Source organism: Triticum dicoccoides, chromosome 2A (genome assembly GCF_002162155.2).
Source record: "Triticum dicoccoides isolate Atlit2015 ecotype Zavitan chromosome 2A, WEW_v2.0, whole genome shotgun sequence".
NCBI lineage: Eukaryota > Viridiplantae > Streptophyta > Magnoliopsida > Poales > Poaceae > Triticum > Triticum dicoccoides.
In genome coordinates this window covers 111,070,474-111,093,323 of record NC_041382.1, presented here as the reverse complement: position 1 = coordinate 111,093,323, position 22,850 = coordinate 111,070,474, and the positions used below count along the sequence as shown (strand labels likewise).

Below are 22,850 nucleotides of genomic sequence, written 5' to 3'. Positions count from 1 at the left end.
AGTTTAATTCTCTTGATCCTGGTTTTGTGCGTAGTCCCCAGGATATGATTTATTACTTCTCTGTTAAATATTTCCCTGCTCATAAGAAACAAGCTGCTTTAAGGGATATATATAATTTTGTGCAAATTAAAGAAGAGAGTCTCCCACAAGCTTGGGGGAGGCTTCTCCAATTACTTAATGCTTTGCCTGACCATCCTCTTAAGGAAAATGAAATACTTGATATCTTTTATAATGGACTAACCGATGCTTCCAGAGATTACCTGGATAGTTGTGCTGGTTCTGTTTTGAAGGAAAGAACACCAGATGAGGCTGAAATTCTATTGAATAATATGTTGACAAATGAAAATAATTGGACACCTCCGGAGCCAATTCCTGAGCCTATTCCTAAACCAACTCCGAAGAAGAGGGGTATTCTATTTCTCAGTCCTGAAGATATGCAAGAGACAAAGAAATCTATGAAAGAAAAAGGTATTAAAGCTGAAGATGTTAAGACTTTACCTCCTATTGAATAAATACACGGTCTTAATTTATCGCCTGTTTAAGAAACATATGATCTTAATCCATCACCTATTGAAGAAACTCATGGTCTTGATAACCCAACATAGGTAGTAAAGGTAAATTCTCTCTATAGATATGATAAAGCTGAAATCCTATTTACTAAGTTTGCTAGCCCATGCTTAGATGAGTTTGATAAATTTATGGCTAAGCAAGAAGACTTTAATGCTTATTTTGGTAGACAAATGAAATACAATTCAAATATGCTTGAGCACTTGGGTGATTATATGGCCAATGTCAAAGATGAACTTAAACTTATTAGTAAACATGCTTCTATGGTTACCATCAAGTAGAACAACTACTTAAAGCTCAAAATGATTTGCTCAATGAATTGAATAGTAAGGATAATGATAATGTTGTTAGAGTGGCTACTAGAACTGGTAGAATGACTCGGGAACCTTTGTATCCTAAAGGCCACCCTAAGAGAATTGAGCAAGATTCTCAGAGAAATAATATAGATGCACCTAGTCCTTCTAAAAGGAAGAAAAAGAAAAATGATAGGACTTTGCATGCTTCTAGTGAACCTGTTATTGAAACACCTGAGAATCCAAATGATATTTCTATTTATGATGCTGAAACTCAATCTAGTAATGAACTTAAAACTAGTAATAATGTTAATGATAATGTTCACGATGGTGCTCAACCTAGCAATGATAATGATGTAGAAATTGAACCTGTTGTTGATCTTGATAACCCACAATCAAAGAATCAATGTTATGATAAGAAAGACTTTGTTGCTAGGAAACATGGTAAAGAAAGAGAACCATGGATTCAGAAACCCATGCCTTTTCCTCCCAAACCATCCAAGAAAAAGGATGATGAGGATTTTGAGCGCTTTGCTGAAATGATTAGACCTATCTTTTTGCGTATGCGATTAACTGATATGCTTAAAATGAATCCTTATGCTAAGTACATGAAAGAAATTGTTACAAATAAAAGAAAGATACCGGAAGTTGAAATTTCCACCATGCTTGCTAATTATACTTTTAAGGGTGGAATACCAAAGAAACTAGGAGATCCCGGTGTACCAACTATACCATGCTCCATTAAAAGAAACTATGTTAAAACTGCTTTATGTGATCTTGGAGCCGGTGTTAGTGTTATGCCTCTCTCTTTATATCGTAGACTTGATTTGAATAAGTTGACACCTACTGAAATATCTTTGCAAATGGCTAATAAATCAACTGCTATACCTGTCGGTATTTGTGAGGATGTGCCTGTTGTAGTTGCAAACATTACTATTTTAATGGACTTTGTTATTCTTGATATTCCCGAGGACGATAGTATGTCTATTATTCTTGGAAGACCTTTTTTGAATACTGCAGGGGCTGTCATTGATTGCACTAAAGGCAATGTTACTTTTCATGTTACTGGTAATGAGCATACGGTACACTTTCCGAGGAAACAACCTCAAGTCTACAGTATCAACTCTATTGGAAAGATTCCATCGATTATATTTGGGGGTTTTGAATTTCCTCTTCCTACTGTCAAGAAGAAATATGATATTCTTATTATTGGGGATGTGCATATCCCCGTTGAGGTAACATAGTGTTATTTGAAATTTCTCCGGTTCCATGTTATTCGGAATGAGTTCGTTAACAAGACTTGATCAACCTTGTTAGTGGATTCCTTTTGATTGTCATGAGATGGATGAAACTAGAAAGCACAACCTTCTGTACCCCACTTTTACTTTCTATTATTTATATTAAATAAATAAAAATAAATATTTTTCTGTCTGTTATCTGATTATCCGTGCAATATAAAAATACCCCGAAAATAAAAGTTCTCCAAATGCCCTGAAATTTAAATATGATTTTTCTAGAATATTTGAGAATATTTGGCACTAAGAACACAGCAGGGGGGTCAATCACCTGCCCACGAGGGTGGAGGGCGCGCCCCCTGCCTCGTGGGCCCACGGTGGCCCTCCTCCACTTATCCTTTCACCCACACACTCCTTCTTCCTCCCCCAAACATGAATAACCAGCTCAAGCACGAGTTCTAGCTCATTTTGCTGCCATTTTCGATCTCCTTGCTCAAAGCACCTCTCACAAAACTGCTTGGGGAGATTGTTCCTTGGTATGTGACTCCTCCATTGGTCCAATTAGTTTTTATTCTAGTGCTTTATTCATTGCAAATTTTTGCTACTTAGGTGACCCTATTCTTGAGCTTGCATGTCAAATTTATATGGTCAAAAGTAGCTTTGATGCATGATATAGGCCCTAGGCACTTGTAGGAGTAGTTGCTATCAATATTATTGAGTTTGGTTTACTTTTATTCTGAAGTTACTAAAAATTTCAGAATTTTTTAGAAAATGATAAAGAGACTTTTGAGGGGCTCATCGAGCCGAAGCTCGACGGAAAAGGCACCGAAGCCTAAGTATAATCTGCCTCGCACCACGGAGGTTCGGGCGTGTGAGTGGCCTTCCGATGATTTCTTGAGAGCAACCGGGATTTATGAAGATTTTCATGAATTGGCTAGGAATGCAGGCCTCACCGCTTTCCTCCACGACCAATGCGATCAGTATCTCTTACTCACAAATATCTTTGTGCAAAACTTTCATTTCCATTCTAGGAGCTCCCCACCTACGGTGGAGTTTCATTTATATGATGAGCATAAGGAGATGTCACTTTATGATTTTTGTCGGGTTTGTTTAGTCCCTTTCGAGGGCAAGACAGAGGAACCACATCGCGAGGATGTGGATGGGTTTATTGATACTATCACTGTAGGGGAAACAAGGAAGGTTCCCGATGCACGAATCACTAGCATACATTTTCCTGTTTTACGCTATTTTGCATTATTTGCTAGTCGTTGTTTAATTGGTCGCGGAAACTCTGGAAACCTTAATATCCCTGATATTATTATTTTGCTCCATGGTTTATACAATGATAACTCTGTTAGTATGGGTGGCATTATTGCTAAACGGTTAAGTCAGAACCGTACCAAGGGCCCCATCTTTGGAGGCATCTATGCTTCATGCCTAGCTGCACATTTTAACATACCTATTAGGCATTATGAGTAGGAAGAAAAAGTGCTGCCTCGTGTTTATCTAGATTATAAAAGTATGGTGGCACATGATTTTATTGTTAAGAATAGAGAAGGAGAGCTTAAATATAAATTTTTCTTTGATAAACATCATCCTGAGACTATTACCCTTCCTGCTCCTTCTTTGTTTGATTTGTCTGCAGGCCAGTACCTTGTTCCGTTGAAGGCTATTCACGCCTACCGGAACCCTGCACCAGCCATGGAGCCAGAACCACAAGTTGATCCCTCACCACAATCTAATTACAAGTGGGATCCGGAGATGATTGCCAGCCAGTGGCAATCGGAGTCTTCTTCTTCTCAGTATGACCCCAACTATTATTATGGATATCCGCCAGGCCAGCCGTGGCCATAGACCAACTTAGGCCAAAAGCCTAAGCTTGGCGGAGTACATATTTCCCACCGACATTACATTCATGTCCACACACTCTTTGCTAGATGTCGGTGCTCATACTTTTTCATTGTATCATCCATGCTAGTTTATTTTCCTTTTTATGCTTTCTTCTTGTGTGTTTAATAAACCTTAAGAAAAACCAAAAAATAGTTGTAGCTTTTAGCTAGTTTTAATTTCCATGCTTGTAGTAGTAATTAAAAAGAAAACCCAAAAATATTTCTCGTTCTTCTTTTACTTGTTGGGAGCTCTCCCATGTAAATAGTTTTATTTCTTTTCTTTTCTTTGGGGGTAGATAGGAGAAGACCGTGATTAAAATTGTTGAAGTGGCTCTTATATGCATACTTGTTGATCTGACAAAAGAGCCCATATCACCTTGTCTTCTCCTGTTTATTGAATGCTTGCAGATTCTAACTTAGTCCAATGCACGTGCACTATTATTATTATTCACATCGTTCGGTCATGCAAGTGAAAGGCAATTATGATGATATATGATGGACTGACTGAGATGAGAAAAGCTGGTATGAACTCGACCTCTTTTGTTTTTGTAAATATGATTAGTTCATCGTTCCTGATTCAGCCTATTATGAATAAACATGTTTGCAATGACAACTAGAGATCATAGTTTCTTGTGCCATGCTTGATTAGCTATGAGTTATAATGGTTTACCTTGTGTGCCAACAGGCTATTGAAATGGTTATGATGTGGTATGATAGGGTGGTATCCTCCTCTGAATGATTTAAGTGACTTGACTTGGCGCATGTTCACGCATGTAGTTGAAACAAAATCAACATAGCCTTCACGATATTTATGTTCATGGTGGATTATATCCTACTCATGCTTGCATTCGGTGTTGATTAATTTTAATGCATGTTCATGACTGTTGTCGCTCTCTAGCTGGTCGCTTCCCAGTCTTTTCCTAGCCTTCACCTGTACTAAGCGGTAATACTGCTTGTGCATCCAATCCCTTAAACCCCAAAGTTATTCCACATGAGTCCACTATACCTACCTATATACGGTATCTACCTGCCGTTCCAAGTAAATTTGTATGTGCCAAACTCTAAACCTTCAAATAAATATCCTGTTTTGTATGCTCGAATAGCTCATGTATCAACTAGGACTGTCTATATCTTCCATGTTAGGCGAGTTATTCTTAAGAGGAGTGGACTCCGCTCCTCACTCACGAGATAAATGGCTGGTCACCGGGATGCCCAGTCCCATGCTTTATGCAAACTAAATCAAAATAATTGCAAACAAAACTCCCCCTGGGACTCTTGTTAGTTGGAGGCACTCATTGTTTCGAGCAAGCCATGGATTGATGCTTGTTGGTGGAAGGGGGGTATAAACTTTACCATTTTGTTTGGGAACCGCCTATAATGTGTGTAGCATGGAAGATATCGCTATCTCTTGGTTGTTATGTTGACAATGAAAGTATACCGCTCAAAATATTATTCACCTCTGTTTCAAAACCGAGCTCTGGCACCTCTACAAATCCCTGCTTCCCTCTACGAAGGGCCTATCTATTTACTTTCATGCCGAGTCACCATCCTCTTATTAAAAAGCACCAGTTGGAGAGCACCGCTATCATTTGCATTCATTACTGTTAGTTTACACTAAGTATGACTTGACTGGATCCCTTTTACCATGAATTACAATGTCTAGTCAGTCCTTGGTCTTTAAAGGTGCTAGCGAGATACCACCTTGTTATATCATATTATGATTGTTTTGAGAAAGTGTTGTCATCTGAGATTTATTATTATTGCTCGCTAGTTGATTATGCCATTGATATGAGTAAACTTGAGACCTAAGCGTTATTGCGAATGTGGTTAGTTATAATCTTTGCTGAAAACTTGAATGCTGGCTTTACATATTTACAACAACAAGAGCAAACAGAGTTTGTAAAAGTTTTTCTTTATCACTTTCAGTTTATCAACTGAATTGCTTGAGGACAAGCAAAGGTTTAAGCTTGGGGGAGTTGATACATCTCCGTCGTATCTACTTTTCCAAACACTTTTGCCCTTGTTTTGGACTCTAACTTGCATGATTTGAATGGAACTAACCCGGACTGACACTGTTTTCAGCAGAATTACCATGATGTTATTTATGCGCAGAAACAAACGTTCTCGGAATGACCTGAAACTTCACGGAGCAACTTTTTGGAAAATATAAAAAAATACCTGCAAAAGATGAAGGCCAGGGGGGCCACCACCTCTCCACGAGGGTGGGGGGCGCACCTGCCCCCCTAGGGCACACCCCCCTACCTCGTGGGCCCCCTAGTGCCTCTCCGACTCCAACTCCAACTCTATATATTGTGTTTCGGGGAGAAAAACATCAGAGAGAAGAATTCATCACGTTTTATGATACGGAGCCGCCGCCAAGCCCTAAAACCTCTCAGGAGAGCTGATTTGGAGTCCGTTCGGGGCTCCAGAGAGGGGAATCCATCGCCATCGTCATCATCAAGCATCCTCCATCACCAATTTCATGATGCTCACCGCCGTGCGTGGGTAATTCCATCGTAGGCTTGCTGGACGGTGATGGGTTGGATGGGATCTATCATGTAATCGAGTTAGTTTTGTTAGGGTTCGATCCCTAGTATCCACTATGTTCTGAGATTGATGTTGTTATGACTTTGCTATGCTTAATGCTTGTCACTAGGGCCCGAGTGCCATGATTTCAGATCTGAACCTATTATATTTTCATCAATATATGAGTGTTCTTGATCCTATCTTACAAGTCTATAGTCACCTATTATGTGTTATGATCCGTTAACCCCGAAGTGACAATAATCGGGATACTTACCGGTGATGACCGTAGTTTGAGGAGTTCATGTATTCACTATGTGTTAATGCTTTGTTCCGGTACTCTATTAAAAGGAGGCCTTAATATCCCTTAGTTTCCGTAAGGACCCCGCTGCCACGGGAGGGTAGGACAAAAGATGTCATGCAAGTTCTTTTCCATAAGCACGTATGACTATATTCGGAATACATGCCTACATTATATCAATGAACTGGAGCTAGTTCTGTGTCACCCTAGGTTATGACTGTTACATGATGAACCGCATCCGACATAATTCTCCATCACCGATCCATTGCCTACGAGCTTTCCATACATTGTTCTTCGCTTATTTACTTTCTCATTGCTATTTCTATCATCACTACAAAATACCAAAAACATTACTTTTACTACTGTTACCTTTTGCTACCATTACCACTACTATCATATTACTTGGCTACTAAATACTTTGCTGCAGATACTAAGTTTCCAGGTGTGGTTGAATTGACAACTCAGCTGCTAATACTTGAGAGTATTCTTTGACTCCCCTTGTGTCGAATTAATAAATTTGGGTTGAATACTTTACCCTCGAAAACTGTTGCGATCCCCTATACTTGTGGGTTATCAAGTGGCGGTCGGGGACGAGCGATGATCTTTTCCTACCAATCTATCCCCCTAGGAGCATGCGCGTAGTACTTCATTTTGATAACTAATAGATTTTTGCAATAAGTATGTGAGTTATTTATGACTAATGTTGAGTCCATGGATTATACGCACTCTCACCCTTCCACCATTACTAGCCTCTCTTGCGCTGCGCAACTTTCGCCGGTACCATAAACCCACCATGTACCTTCCTCAAAACAGCCACCATACCTACCTATTATGGCATTTCCATAGCCATTCCGAGATGTATTGCCATGCAACTTTCCACCGTTCTGTTTATTATGACACTCTCCATCATTGTCATATTGCTTTGCATGATCATGTAGTTGACATCGTATTTGTGGCAAATCCACCATTCATAATTCTTTCATACATGTCACTCATGAGTCATTGCACATCCCGGTACACCGCCGGAGGCATTCATATAGAGTCATATTTTGTTCTAAGTATCAAGATGTAATTCTTGAGTTATAAGTAAATAAATGTGTGATGATCATCATTATTAGAGCATTGTCCCAAGTGAGGAAAGGATGATGGAGACTATGATTCCCCCACAAGTCGGGATGAGACTCCGGACGAAAAAAAGAGAGAAAAAAAGAGGCCATAAAAAGGGAGAAAAGGCCCAAATAAAAAAATAAAAAATAATAAAAAAATGAGAGAAAAAGAGAGAAGGGGGAATTCTACTATTCTTTTACCACACTTGTGCTTCAAAGTAGCACCATGATCTTCATGATAGAGAGTCTCCTATTTTGTCACTCCATATACTAGTGGGAATCTTTCATTATAGAACTTGGCTTGTATATTCCAGTGATGGGCTTCCTCAAAATGCCCTAGGTCTTCATGAGCAAGCAAGTTGGATGCACACCCACTTAGTTTATTTTGTTGAGCTTTCATACACTTATAGCTCTAGTGCATCCATTGCATGGCAATCCCTACTCACTCACATTGATATCTATTGATGGGCATCTCCATAACCCGTTGATACGCCTAGTTGATGTGAGACTATCTTTTCCTTTTTGTCTTCTCCACAGCCACCATTCTATTCCACCATAGTGCTAAGTCCATGGCTCACGCTCATGTATTGCGTGAAGATTGAAAAAGTTTGAGAACATCAAAAGTATGAAACAATTTTTTGGCTTGTAATCGAGGGTTGTGCATGATTTAAATATTTTGTGTGATGAAGATAGAGCATAGCCAAACTATATGATTTTGTAGGGATGAACTTTCTTTGGCCATATTATTTTGAGAAGACATGATTGCTTAGTTAGTATGCTTGAAGTATTATTATTTTCATGGCAATATTAAACTTTTTCTTGAATCTTATGGATCTGAATATTCTTGCAACAATAAAGAAAATTACATTGATAAATATGTTAGGTAGCATTCCACATCAAAAATTTTGTATTTATCATTTACCTACTTGAGGACGAGCGGGAATTAAGCTTGGGGATGCTGATACATCTCCAACGTATCTATAATTTTTGATTGTTCCATGCTATTATATTGTCTATTTTGGATGTTTATGGGCTTTATTATACACTTCTATATTATTTTTGGGACTAACCTATTAACCGGAGGCCCAGCCCAAATTGTTGTTTTCTTGCCTATTTCAGTGTTTCGAAGAAAAGGAATATCAAACGGAGTCCAAATGGAATGAAACCTTCGGGAGAGTTATTTTTGGAACGGAAGCAATCCAGGAGACTTGGAGTAGACGTCAGGGAAGCTTCGAGGTGGCCACGAGGCAGGGAGGCGTGCCTGCCCCCTAGTGTGCCCCCACCCTCGTGGGCCCCTCGTGGCTCCCTTGACTGACTTCTTTCGCCTATATATGTCCATATACCCTAAAAACACTGGGGAACAGAATAGATCAGAAGTTCCGCCGCCAGAAGCCTCCGTAGCCACCAAAAACCAATCTAGACCCGTTCTGGCACCCTGCCGGAGGGCGGAATCCCTCTCCGCTGGCCATCTTCATCATCCCGGCGCTCTCCATGACGAGGAGAGAGTAGTTCACCCTCGGGGCTGAGGGTATGTACAAGTAGCTATGTGTTTGATCTCTCTCTCTCTCTCTCTCTCTCTCTCGTGTTCTTGAGGTGGTACGATCTGTATGTATCGCGAGCTTTGCTATTATAGTTGGATCTTATGATGTTTCTCCCCCTCTACTCTCTTGTGACGAGTTAAGTTTTCCCTTTGAAGTTATCTTATCGGATTGAGTCTTTAAGGATTTGAGAACACCTGATGTATGTCTTGCATGTGCTTATCTGTGGTGACAATGGGATATCAGTGATCCACTTGATGTATGTTTTGGTGATCAACTTGCGAGTTATGTGACCTCGTGAACTTATGCATAGGGGTTGGCACACGTTTTTGTCTTGACTCTCCGGTAGAATCTTTGGGGCACTCTTTGAAGTTCTTTGTGTTGGTTGAATAGATGAATCTGAGATTGTGTGATGCATATCATATAATCATACCCACGGATACTTGAGGTGACATTGGAGTATCTAGGTGACATTAGGGTTTTGGTTGATTTGTGTCTTAAGGTGTTATTCTAGTACGAACTCTATGATAGATTGAACGGTAAGAATAGCTTCATGTTATTTTACTACGGACTCTTGAATAGATCGATCAGAAAGGATAACTTTGAGGTGGTTTCGTACCCTACAATAATCTCTTCATTTGTTCTCCGCTATTAGTGACTTTGGAGTGACTCGTTGTTGCATGTTGAGGGATAGTTATATGATCCAATTATGTTATTATTGTTGAGAGAACTTGCACTGGTGAAAGTATGAACCCTAGGCCTTGTTTCAACGCATTGCAATACCGTTTGTGTTCACTTTATCATTAGTTACCTTGCTGTTTTTATATTTTCGGATTACAAAAACCTATATCTACTAGCCATATTGCACTTGTATCACCATCTCTTCTCCGAACTAGTGCACCTATACAATTTACCATTGTATTGGGTGTGTTGGGGACACAAGAAGCTCTTTGTTATTTGTTTGCAGGGTTTCTTGAGAGAGACTATCTTCATCCTATGCCTCCCACGGATTGATAAACCTTAGGTCATCCACTTGAGGGAAATTTGCTACTATCCTACAAACCTCTGCACTTGGAGGCCCAACAATGTCTATAAGAAGAAGGTTGTGTAGTAGACATCAATGGCCTCCTTGGTTGTTTCTTGACGTCCACTCCAAGTCCTCTGGATCACGTTTGTTCCAAAAATCACATTCCCGAAGGTTTCATTCCGTTTGGACTCCGTTTGATATTCCTTTTCTACGAAACACTAAAATAGGCAAAAAAAAGCAGCAATTTGGGTTGGGCCTCCGGTTAATAGGTTAGTCCCAGAAATAATATAAAAGTGTAAAATAAAGCCCATTAACATCTAAAACAAATAATATAATAGCATGGGACAATCAGAAATTATAGATACGTTGGAGACGTATCAAATGCCCTCTTATTTTTATTTATTTTTTATTTATAAAGCTAGGTTTCCAAGATGGCTAGGCTGGCCCATGCTTTTCCTTTTGTTTATTTTTTTCCTTTTCCTTTTGTTTATATAAAAATTACCTAACCACTCAAAAAATAACATAAAAATTACATGACCCCTCAAATAATAACATACCAAAATTCAAAAGGTATTTTTACCAAACACATCTTTTTGAATGTTTATATTTTCTTTTCTTATAAATAAGTGACATTTTCAAAATTCTAATAAGTAGGGTAATATAACTTTATTAAAAAATAAAGTACATCTTATTTCAAATTCCTTTTTTGCACACACTATTTTTAACTAGTATTACATTACTCTTCTAAATTTACATTTTAATTCCTTCACACTTTGATGGTGGAATATTTGCTCTATTATTGCAACATATGTTCAAATGATGGAACATTTGATCTTTTTGCTTATTCAAATTATGCATTGATGAAATGTGTGAGGATGAACAATTATCAGTAACTTTACTAAACCCCATGTACTATAATTCATGACAGCTAATTTGGAACATTGCCGGATTCAATATTTGGTATGATTTGCACATGGGCACAACATGTTGCACTTGCCCATAGCATAGACAAGTTTTGCAGCATGTCCGAAGCAACACTGAAGCGCCATTTGTGATCATTGCACCATCGATACAACAAATAAACATAAAGGAAGCATTCACCACCAATAAAGTTAAGGCCACACAAATATAGATAGCATTCTATGATACCACCACAGGTACCAGCCAGTTCACAACAGATCCAGTTCAGACACATAATACATTACATTATATTACAAGAGCTAGTTTCCCACTAGTTTAGACCCAGATGCAGCTTTCCAAAAGTAAAACATCATCAAATATACTGATGATGAGTACGGCTTCCAGCTTCTGATGATCAACATGATGTAGGACTAGATATTAGGGTTTCTCAGGACCTTCAGGAGGGCAGAATGCTGAGCCCTGATCTTGTAGTCATCACCGCTAATTGATGTAGCCCGACAATGTTCCATCAGATGCTCCATTAACCCATACCTGGGCTTGGGCCTGCTGCAGTAGGGGCAACGGAACTTGTCCATCCTCGCGTTGTGGTACATACCAGATCCTTGTGCCCTGATCTTCTCCACCACCTTCTCTTGAAAGGATTCGACGTTCCCCTCGACCACATCATCTCCATATTCATACTGCACACATTAATGACCGACATTAATATATTATGCATTCAAATACTATAAACATGTAAGACTAACTCAATGCACAAATAACATTTCAACTAGGCCTTACCTCGTACGACTCATCTTCATCACTGTCATATGGGTAGAACCCAGTCTTGTCCCACTTCCTCTTGTTGCCCACAAGATCCTCCTCCTGCTATATTGTCAAACAAGCACATCAATTACAATGAATTGAATTGTGGTTCAAAGAATGTCATTACAAACAAAATTATGAATGTGAACCACAAAGGTATGTTGCAAGTGACCAATATTGTCAATATATTTTCCAATGCAAAATAATTTAATATGAAACCTATAGATAAACAAATAAAGCTACCTAAACAATTTGTTTTTGCATAATGATGGAAAGCTCCAAACTATATTGAAAAAGTGCACTGGTTACACATGGTATCTATGGTAGGGTTATGAACATAGACTATATATGAAGCTATATATGAACTAATTCATAGACTATATAGGAAGCTATATAGATACTAAATAGTAGGGTTATGAACATACAAGTTCATTGATATGTACATACAAATAAATGCTTTCCTTATAAATACATAATCTAAGCAATCAAGCAACAAATAAATGTTGTCCTTCATATATGCTAATGAAAATCCTAGCTGGATTCTTGACATTACCTGGATTAACCCAACACTTTTCTTTTGTGGGTGTCCAAGTTATGAGGTTGAAACTACACTAATCTTTCTTAGATCAAAAGAACATCAAGGCGTAGCTAAAAAAGCCTACATAGTTAATTACTTGGGGACATACAAATCCATATTTTTCTTTTGAACATGCATATGTAGGTATAAATCAATAGCCATTCCTCTCTTATGAACCAATGAAATAGGAGTTTTTGACACACAATGCAAATAGGACCTTTATATATAACTTGACAAACATATCAGGTTTTCATTTCATTTCAAATATTAATAAATATTCAGTTCTGAGCAGTTCTGAATGAGCACTCATATGTCAGAATGAGTGAAATGGTGAAGCCTAACTCCTACATCTTATTAAAATACCCTAACTCCAACATCTAATTAAAAAACACTAACTCATAGATCCACTGGATCATTGAATCACAAATTTTACTTACATATATCATTGGATATAAATGAATCCAGTACAAATAACACTAACTCATACATCTAATTAAAATATCCTAACTCTTACTTCTACTGCATCATTCAGTCACACAATTCAATTACATTTATCGCTGGCTATAAGTGAATCCAATACAAAAAAACCTAACTAAACATCTAATTAATAAACACTAACTACTACATCTACTACATGATTCAATCACAGAATCTATATATAACTGGCTATAAATGAATCCAATACAAAAAAACCTAACTAATAATCTAATTAAAAAACCCTAACTACTACATCTACTAGATGATTCAATCATAGATTCAACATATATGTGGCTATAAATAAATCCAATTCCAAAAAAACCATAACTAAACATCTAATTAAAAAACACAACTACTACATGTACTGGATAATTTAATCACAGATTCTACATATAACTAGCTATAAATGAATCCAATACAAAAAACCCTAACTAAACATCTAATTAAAATAACCCTAACTACTACATCTACTGGATGATTCAATCACAGATTGTACATACCACTGGCTATAATTGAATCCAATACAAAAAATCCCAAACTAAACATCTAATTAAAAAACCCTAACTACTACATCTACTGGATGATTCAATAACAAAATCCAAACTTAATCTTCACTATAAATCAATCAAACATCTAAAAACCCTAATTATCAAAAGGGGATGCAGCAACTAGCAACAACAAAAAACCCTAGCACCTAAATGTACTTCTTAACGGGGGTAACTAACAACGGAGGGGACTGCTGGCAAGGATTACCTGCAGGTCCACGTGCTTGCCGCCGGCCTCCGCAGGTCCATGAGATGGGCCGCTCGACGCCGTTGAAACGTCTCCAACGTATCTATAATTTTTGATTGTTCCATGCTATTACATTATCTGTTTTGGATGATAACGAGCTTTATTTTACACTTTTATATTATTTTTGGGACTAACCTATTAACTGGAGGCCCAGCCCAAATTGTTGTTTTTTTGCCTATTTCAGTGTTTCGTAGAAAAGGAATATCAAATGGAGTCCAAACAGAATGAAACCTTTGGGAACATGATTTTTGGAACAAACGTGATCGAGAGGACTTGGAGTGGATGTTAAGCAATCAACGAGGAGGCCACGAGACAGGGGGTGCACCCTCCACCCTCGTGTCCCCCTCGTTGCTCCACCGACCTACTTCTTCCTCCTATATATATCCACGTACCCCGCAAACATCCAGGAGCACCACGAAACCCTATTTCCACCACCGCAACCTTCTGTACCCAAGAGATCCCATCTTGGGGCCTTTTTCGGAGCTCCGCCAGAGGGGGCATTGATCACGGAGGGCCTCTACATCAACTCCATGGCCCCTCCGATGATGTGTGAGTAGTTTACTTCAGACCTTCGGGTCCATAGCTAGTAGCTAGATGGCTTCTTCTCTCTCTTTGGATCTCAATACAAAGTTCTCCTTGATTCTCTTGGAGATCTATTCAATGTAACTCTTCTTTTTGCGGTGTGTTTGTCGAGATCCGATGAATTGTGGGTTTATGATCAAGTTTATCTATGAACAATATTTGAATCTTCTCTGAATTCTTTTATGTATGATTGGTTTATTTTTGCAAGTCTCTTCGAATTATCAGTTTGGTTTGGCCTACTAGATTGATCTTTCTTGCAATGGGAGAAGTGCTTAGCTTTGGGTTCAATCTTGCGGTGCTCGATCCAAGTGATAGAAAGGGAAATGACACGTATTGTATTGTTGCCATTGAGGATAACAAGATGGCTTTTACATCATATTGCATGAGTTTATCCCTCTACATCATGTCATCTCGCTTAAGGCGTTACTTTGTTCTTATGAACTTAATACTCTAGATGCATGCTGGATAGCAGTCGATGTGTGGAGTAATAGTAGTAGATGCAGGAAGGAGTTGGTCTACTTGTCTCGGACGTGATGCCTATATACATGATCATGCCTAGATATTCTCATAATTATTTGCTTTTCTATCAGTTGCTCGACAGTAATTTGTTCACCCACCGTAATACTTATGCTATCTTGAGAGAAGCCACTAGTGAAACCTATGGCCCCCGGGTCTATTTTCCATCATACAAGTTTCCAATCTATTTTATTTTGCAATCTTTTACTTTCAATCTATATCATAAAAATACCAAAAATATTCATCTTATTATTATCATCTCTATCAGATCTCACTCTTGCAAGTGGCCGTGAAGGGATTGACAACCCCTTTATCGCGTTGGTTGCGAGGTTCTTATTTGTGTGTGTAGGTACAAGTTGACTCGCGCGTGGTCTCCTACTGGATTGATACCTTGGTTCTCAAAAATGAGGGAAATACTTACGCTGCTTTACTGCACCACCCTTTCCTCTTCAAGGGAAAACCAATGCAGTGCTCAAGAGGTAGCAAGAATGATTTCTGGTGCCGTTGCCGGGGAGATCTACGCCAAGTCAAGACATACCAAGTACCCATCACAACTCTTATCCTTCGCATTACATTATTTGCCATTTGCCTCTCATTTTCCTCTCTCCCACTTCACCCTTGCCATTTTATTCGACCTCTTTTCCATTCGCCCTCCTTTTCCGTTCGCCTCTTTTTCACTTACTTCTTGCTTGCTTGTGTGTTGGATTGCTTGCTTGTCATGATGGCTCAAGATAATAGTAAATTGTGTCACTTTGCCAATACCAACAATAATGATTTTATTAGCACTCCGATTGCTCCTCTTACCGATGCTGAATCTTGTGAAATTAATACTGCTTTGCTGAATCTTGTCATGAAAGATCCGTTTTCCGGCCTTCCTAGTGAAGATGCCGCTACCCATCTAAACAACTTAGTTGATTTGTGTGATATGCAAAAGAATAAATATGTGGATAATGATATTGTTAAAGTTAAGCTATTTCTGTTTTCGCTTAGGGATCGTGCTAAAGCTTGGTTTTCGTCTTTGCCTAAAAATAGTATTGATTCATGGAATAGGTGCAAAGATGCTTTTATCTCTAAGTATTTTCCTCCCGCTAAGATCATCTCTCTTAGAAACGATATTACGAATTTTAAGCAACTTGATCATGAACATGTTGCACAAGCTTGGGAGAGGATGAAATCAATGATACGTAATTGCCCATCTCATGGTTTGAACTTATGGATGATTATACAAAATTTTTATGCCGTATTGAATTTTGCTTCTAGAAATCTTTTAGATTCGGCCGCGAGAGGCACTTTTATGGAAATCACTTTAGGAGAAGCTACCAAACTCCTAGATAACATTATGGTTAATTATTCTCAGTGGCACACTGAAAGATTTACTAGTAAAAAGGTGCATGTAATTGAAGAGATTAACGTTTTGAGTGGAAAGATGGATGAACTTATGAAATTGTTTGCTAATAAGAGATGCCTAGCTAGGGGCGTTAAACGACAGCGCTTGTTGGGAGGCAACCCAATTTTATTTTTGTTCCTTGCTTTTTGTTTCTGTTTAGTGATTAATGATTTATCTAGCCTATATTTTGGTTGTGTTTTTGTGTGTGTTTAGTTAGTGTTTGTGCCAAGTAGAACCGTTGGGAAGACTTGGGGAAAGTCTTTTTGATCTTGCTATAAAATACAGAAACTTTAGCGCTCACGAGAATTGCTGCCAGTTTTTATTGGAGAGTGCTATTTAGTTAATTCTTTTTGCAGATGATTAATACACAAATTCCTCACGTCGAGCAATTTATTTTAGAATTTTTGGGGTTCCAGAAGTTTGCGTTAGCTACAGATTACTACATACTGTTCTGTTTTTGACAAATTCTATTTTTCGTGTGTTGTTTGCTTGTTTTGATGAATCTATAGCTAGTAAAAGAGTTTATAAACCATAGAGAAGTTGGAATACAATACGTTTAACACCAATATAAATAAAGAGTGAGTTCATTACAATACCTTGAAGTGGTCGTTTGTTTTCTTTTACTAACAGAGCTCACGAAGATTTTCTTTTAAGTTTTGTGTTGTGAAGTTTTCAAGTTTTGCGTAAAGATTTGATGGATTATGGAACAAGGAGTGGCATGAGCCTAAGCTTGGGGATGACCATGGAACCCCAAGGTAAAATACAAGGACACCAAAAAGCCTAAGCTTGGGGATTCCCCGGAAGGCATCCCCTCTTTCGTCTTCGTTCATCGGTAACTTTACTTGGAGCTATATTTTTATTCGCCACATGATATGTGTTTTGCTTGGAGCGTCTTGTATGATTTGAGTCTTTCCTTTTTAGTTTACCACAATCATCCTTGCTGCACACACCTTTTGAGAGAGATACATATGAATTGGAATTTATTAAAATACTCTATGTGCTTCACTTATATCTTTTAAGCTATATAGTTTTTGCTCTGGTGCTTCACTTATATCTTTTAGAGCACGGTGGTGGTTTTATTTTATAGAAATAATTGATCTCTCATGCTTCACTTATATTATTTTGAGAGTCCTTTAGAACAACATGGCAATTTGCTTTTAGGCATAATAAAAACTTTCTTATAAGTGCATTGAATACTAAGAGAAGTTTGATACTTGATGATTGTTTGGAGATATGGAGATAGTAATGTCAAAGTTGTGCTAGTTGAGTAGTTGTGAATTTGAGGAATACTTGTGTTGAAGTTTGCAAGTCCCGTAGCATGCACGTATGGTAAACATTGTGTAACAAATTTGAAACATGAGGTGTTATTTGATTGTCTTCCTTATGAGTGGCGGTCGGGGACGAGCGATAGTCTTTTCCTACCAATCTATCCCCCCTAGGAGCATGCGCGTAATACTTGATTTTTGATGACTTGTAGATTTTTGCAATAAGTATGTGAGTTCTTTATGACTAATGTTGAGTCCATGGATTATACGCACTCTCACCCTTCCATCATTGCTAGCCTCTTCGGTACCGTGCATTGCCCTTTCTCACCTTAAGAGTTGGTGCCAACTTTGCCGGTGGATCCAAACCCCGTGATATGATACGCTATATCACACATAAACCTCCTTATATCTTCCTCAAAACAGCCACCATACCTACATATTATGGCATTTTCATAGCCATTCCGAGATATATTGCCATGCAACTTTCCACCGTTCCGTTTATTATGACACGCATCATCATTGTCAAATTGTTTTGCATGATCATGTAGTTGACATAGTATTTGTGGCAAAGCCACCGTTCATAATTTTTTCATACATGTCACTCTTGATTCATCGCAATCCCGGCACACCGCCGGAGGCATTCATATAGAGAAGCCACCGTAATACTTATGCTATCTTGAGAGAAGCCACTAGTGAAACCTATGCCCCTCGGGTCTATTTTTCATCATACAAGTTTTCAATCTATTTTATTTTGCAATCTTTTACTTTCAATCTATATCATAAAATATCAAAAATATTTATCTTATTATCATTATCATCTCTATCAGATCTCACTCTTACAAGTGGTCGTGAAGGGATTGACAACCCTTTATCGCGTTGGTTGCGAGGTTATTATTTGTGTGTGTAGGTACGAGGTGACTCGTGCGTGGTCTCCTATTGGATCGATATATTGGTTCTCAAAAACTGAGGGAAATGCTTACGCTGCTTTACTGCACCACCCTTTCCTCTTCAAGGGAAAACCAACGCAGTGCTCAAGAGGTAGCAGCCGTCACGCTAAGCTCCAGCACGACGGAGTCCGCCACGACCACCTTCTTCTCCTCCAGATTCGCCGCCGCAGCGACCGACCCAGCGCGTGGGGATGCAGCACCTCCTGCACCTCCGACGAGGGCCTGGACGGCATCTGCCACGGTCTCCGCGCCCGTCTTCTTCAGATCTCCGTCTGCGACGACGGCTTCCCCACGACCTTGCTCCATCCGAGCAAGAAGCAAGCAGGAGGAGAGAGGGAGGCGGTGGTGGTGAGCGAGCAGCTGGGGTGGCCGATGAGGGAGACGATGAGGCAGAGGAGAGAGGAGGGAGAGGGAGGCGATTTGGGGGAAATGGGGCGGGCGATGCGGTCGGTGCCCGTTCCCCTCCTCTTATACTCGGGGCCTTTTTTTGGAAATTATCCACGCACACGACCGCGGGGAAACGGAACCGCCAGCGTATAATACACGTACACGCCCGGCGTACAACAGTACACGGGCCAGCGCGGGCTCGTACAGGGCTCTACGACTGGTCTACTCGTGCTCTACGCCCACCTGAAATGACCATCGTGCCCCTCGTTACGAACCGCCATCGACGCATCTAGACTGTCCTTATGTTTTTCCCACTCGCGTTCAGACCTGGAGGGAGCACCCGAGGAGAAACGAAGCTCAGCGAACAACATTTCAGAACAAAAAAAGGTCAGCTAGCAGCATGGTCTATCGACGGGCTTGATAATGGCTTAACGTTTAGCGTGCACACATATTTCTATATGTGCAATTGCTTAGGTCATTAGTCTGAATAATTGAGATCGGTACAACTAAACCGACCGAATAATCATGTAGCCAAAGTCTACGCACTGGGAATCTTTTCTCAACGCTTGTGCTCCTCGCGTATCGTTCGGCTTAGGGCACATGATATCTGCGTGGCTAGATAAGCTAAGCACCTGCATGAACTGCAACTTAAAAAAAAACTGCTTGACGTGTGTCTCTGGTTGTGGGGTCGTTCCTAGCGCTTGTGTAGCTTCGTACCGGCCAGCGATATTGCTCCATGCTAGGCCACAACACGCCACTGTGCCTGCTTGAGTAGCATAAACGGAGTACATAGTTGCAAAATGAGTGCACGCCCATACTAATTATTTTGATTTTTTATTGAGAAAAACTAACTAATTTGATTAGTCAGCGTTTCAGCTGATCCTGTCGATATAATTCCGCCTTTAGAAAAAATCCACGGCTGCTTTGTTTGGGCCATTGGAGTCACTCCTCTATCCTCTGGCCTGTGGGCTTTTGCTGGTGCGGTGGAGGAGGCAGCAGAAGAAGCGAAACGAGGCGGAGCCAGCTGTTTTGATTAGTCCCATCTCGCTTGGCCAGGGGAGGGAGCTGGGCTATATAAGAGGATGTGGTGCGACAGGCGGAAGGCACGCAGCTGCGTGGTGAGCACATAGCGAACTATTCTTTCGCCTTTTACTACTAAAAAATTACTGTGTGAACGTCACACTAAGCAGTATACCTTAATTTTTAAAGGTTGTCTTTTTCCTGTGAGAAGGCTCCATCAAATCTGAATTTTAAAGTATTTGGTGGTCCTTGGTCAAAATGCCTGAAAAAATGGTTTGATTTTGTGATGGCTGGTAACCAGCTACGATCAGTGCATTTGCAAAAAAAAAAAAGCTATGGTCAGTGGACTCGTTGTATATACTCCCTGGTTCTTTGTCTGGGCAGTCACTGGAGACTGCCAACGACCGGAGCAGGAAGGACCGGGAGTGGTATAGCTGAACATCCCGTGGGCCTTGTCACTTACAAGGCCCAAACATGCAAAGCTAGACAGAGCGAGTGAGTATAAATCAAAATGTTTCTAAAAAAAGAGGTATAAAAGAAGAAGAAACTAACCTCGACAGCTGTAGCCGAGTCTCTTCCACACACGAACGTGCGTGAGCTGAGCGAGGTGAATTTCGCATGAGGCTACGCTGCCTTCTCCTTAACACATTTCACATGTGGCCCTCGTTAAACGTTGAGTCATGGCGAGGCAGTGAACCTTTTGTCCATGCGAGCAAATGTCGCGGTGAAATCAAGAAGACGCGTGTTGACCTCGTTCGCGACTGCGGGAAACAAATGTCGGGGTCGGGCGAGAGATTCCGTCAAATTCCTTTAGTTAGCCCATTAACATCCTTCCATCACTGATGTCTGATGAGATGCCAAAGGATAAACTTGTCCCGAAAAGAAAAACAAGACGCTGAGGATAATGAGATGAGAAGCGCTGGGTCGCTGTCCTTTGCTTGCTTCATGAGAATGGAACGCGGTTGCTGATGGAGGCCGGTCACATTACTTATAGTACATAATGCTCGCGGTGTTAGACGTAAGACGGAACGGTTTGGTTGATTTGTGCGCGGTGCCGACGTACGTCCGGGCGGTCGATCGATAGCTACATCCATCGGTAGGCTGGGTTAGCGATCAGCTTCAAGCATGGAGAGCTTCCAATAATTGGACATTTCATCTTTGGCGGTCGATTGGCCATCTCATCATCCTTGTAAACCACATGCAGTATGCAGACTCTCGATGCCCTCAAGCCAGGAGAATATAATACCAGCAGCTACTAGTACCATATACTTCCTCCGTCCCAAATTTTTTGTCTTCGATTTATCTAGATACGGATGTATCTAATACTAAAATGTGAATAGATACATCCGTATGTAGATAAATCTAAGACAAGAATTTTGGGACGGAGGGAGTAGTACGATCTGTAGACAAGGATATATAGCATCCTGCTACAAACAACTCTTACCGAATCAACGATGATCGTAACAATGCATCCAAAATCTCACAGGAAATGAATTTTCTATGCGAGTCGCCTCCCCAAGAAAGAGAAATATTGGAAGCTTATGGAACTTCACATGTCACTAGGATATCACTGCCCCTCAAATCCAAATGCGTACTGCACGCAGCGATTAGTCTACGGATCGAATAAAGAAGGGGCTCCTAATCGTTGATTAATGCGGCTAAACAGCTGGACTCGTCGTTGGACAAGCTGGAGCCTCTTGATCCCTACGTACACACGCCATTCTTAATGCTTAATCATGCTCTTATACCACATGCAGTTGCTTGCTTTCAGTTGTTGTCAGTGGCGGTGGTGATTAACTATACTCGTGCGCCCAATAGAACAGTTCATGGAGAGGGCAGGCCAATGGCTCAATCCAATCTACATCCCCCTCTCTTGCCTGCCTACTCATCCGGGATTTCTTTGTGTTCTTTTGTGTATTATCAAGTCAAAGGCGTTAGAGGTGTACTTTTAACATAACATCACAAACTAATACTCCCTCCGTAAAATAATATAAGAGTGTTTAGATCACTACTTTAGTAATCTAAACACTTTTATATTAGTTTACGGAGGGAGTACTATTCTTGCTTCTTGGGGATGATGCATAGATCAGCGTCAAGATCTTGGAACAGTGGCCTGGAGTTGAATGCCGGGGCTGCCTTTCCCAGCTGTCCCGTGTAGAGGTGGTGCCTGCTGATTATTGCTTGATCTGGATCGATCTGTGCAAATAATTGTGTGCACTCACTAAACTAGTAGGTCATAGAGACATGTTAGATCGTTTCATTCTTGAAAGAATGTAAGATATAGCTGAAGAAAGTCAAAATCTGTCCGGTTATGCATTGGGTTTCACCGATGAAATCGTACATGCCTCCCCAAAATATATATCAAATGTGTTGGTAGTGCTTGTGTTTAGCTTTGAGGTGGAGCTGATCTTTCTTTCTTTTGCCATGACGCCCACAAATGTCATTCCATGATGAAACTTTACAAGCACTCAAAATATTTATCAAAATTTGCCACACAAAAAATCTATTGTTTTTACTATTAGCTCATTTAAGCTCGTGAGCGGAAGAGCATCTTTTGTACCCTGCAGCAAACAACGTCTCAGTTTTCCCCAGACTCAGGAAACACATGTCCTCGTTCAGAAGATCAGATCCCGGTGAACTTTTATTTACGGGGATGCAACGTGATATCCAGCTAGCGTGCGGCCAGAGCATCTGCA

The 22,850-nt window shown here is 40.0% G+C and overlaps 1 non-coding gene and 1 pseudogene across 1 annotated transcript; both read left to right on the top strand.

The window, feature by feature from the left end:
• LOC119357716 overlaps positions 1-20,592 on the top strand; it is a 54,415-nt pseudogene extending 33,823 nt beyond the window's left edge.
• On the top strand, positions 20,244-20,367 carry LOC119359842. The gene has a single exon (XR_005172688.1). It is a non-coding gene; the product is annotated as a U5 spliceosomal RNA (small nuclear RNA).
• Positions 20,593-22,850: the final 2,258 nt, after the last annotated feature.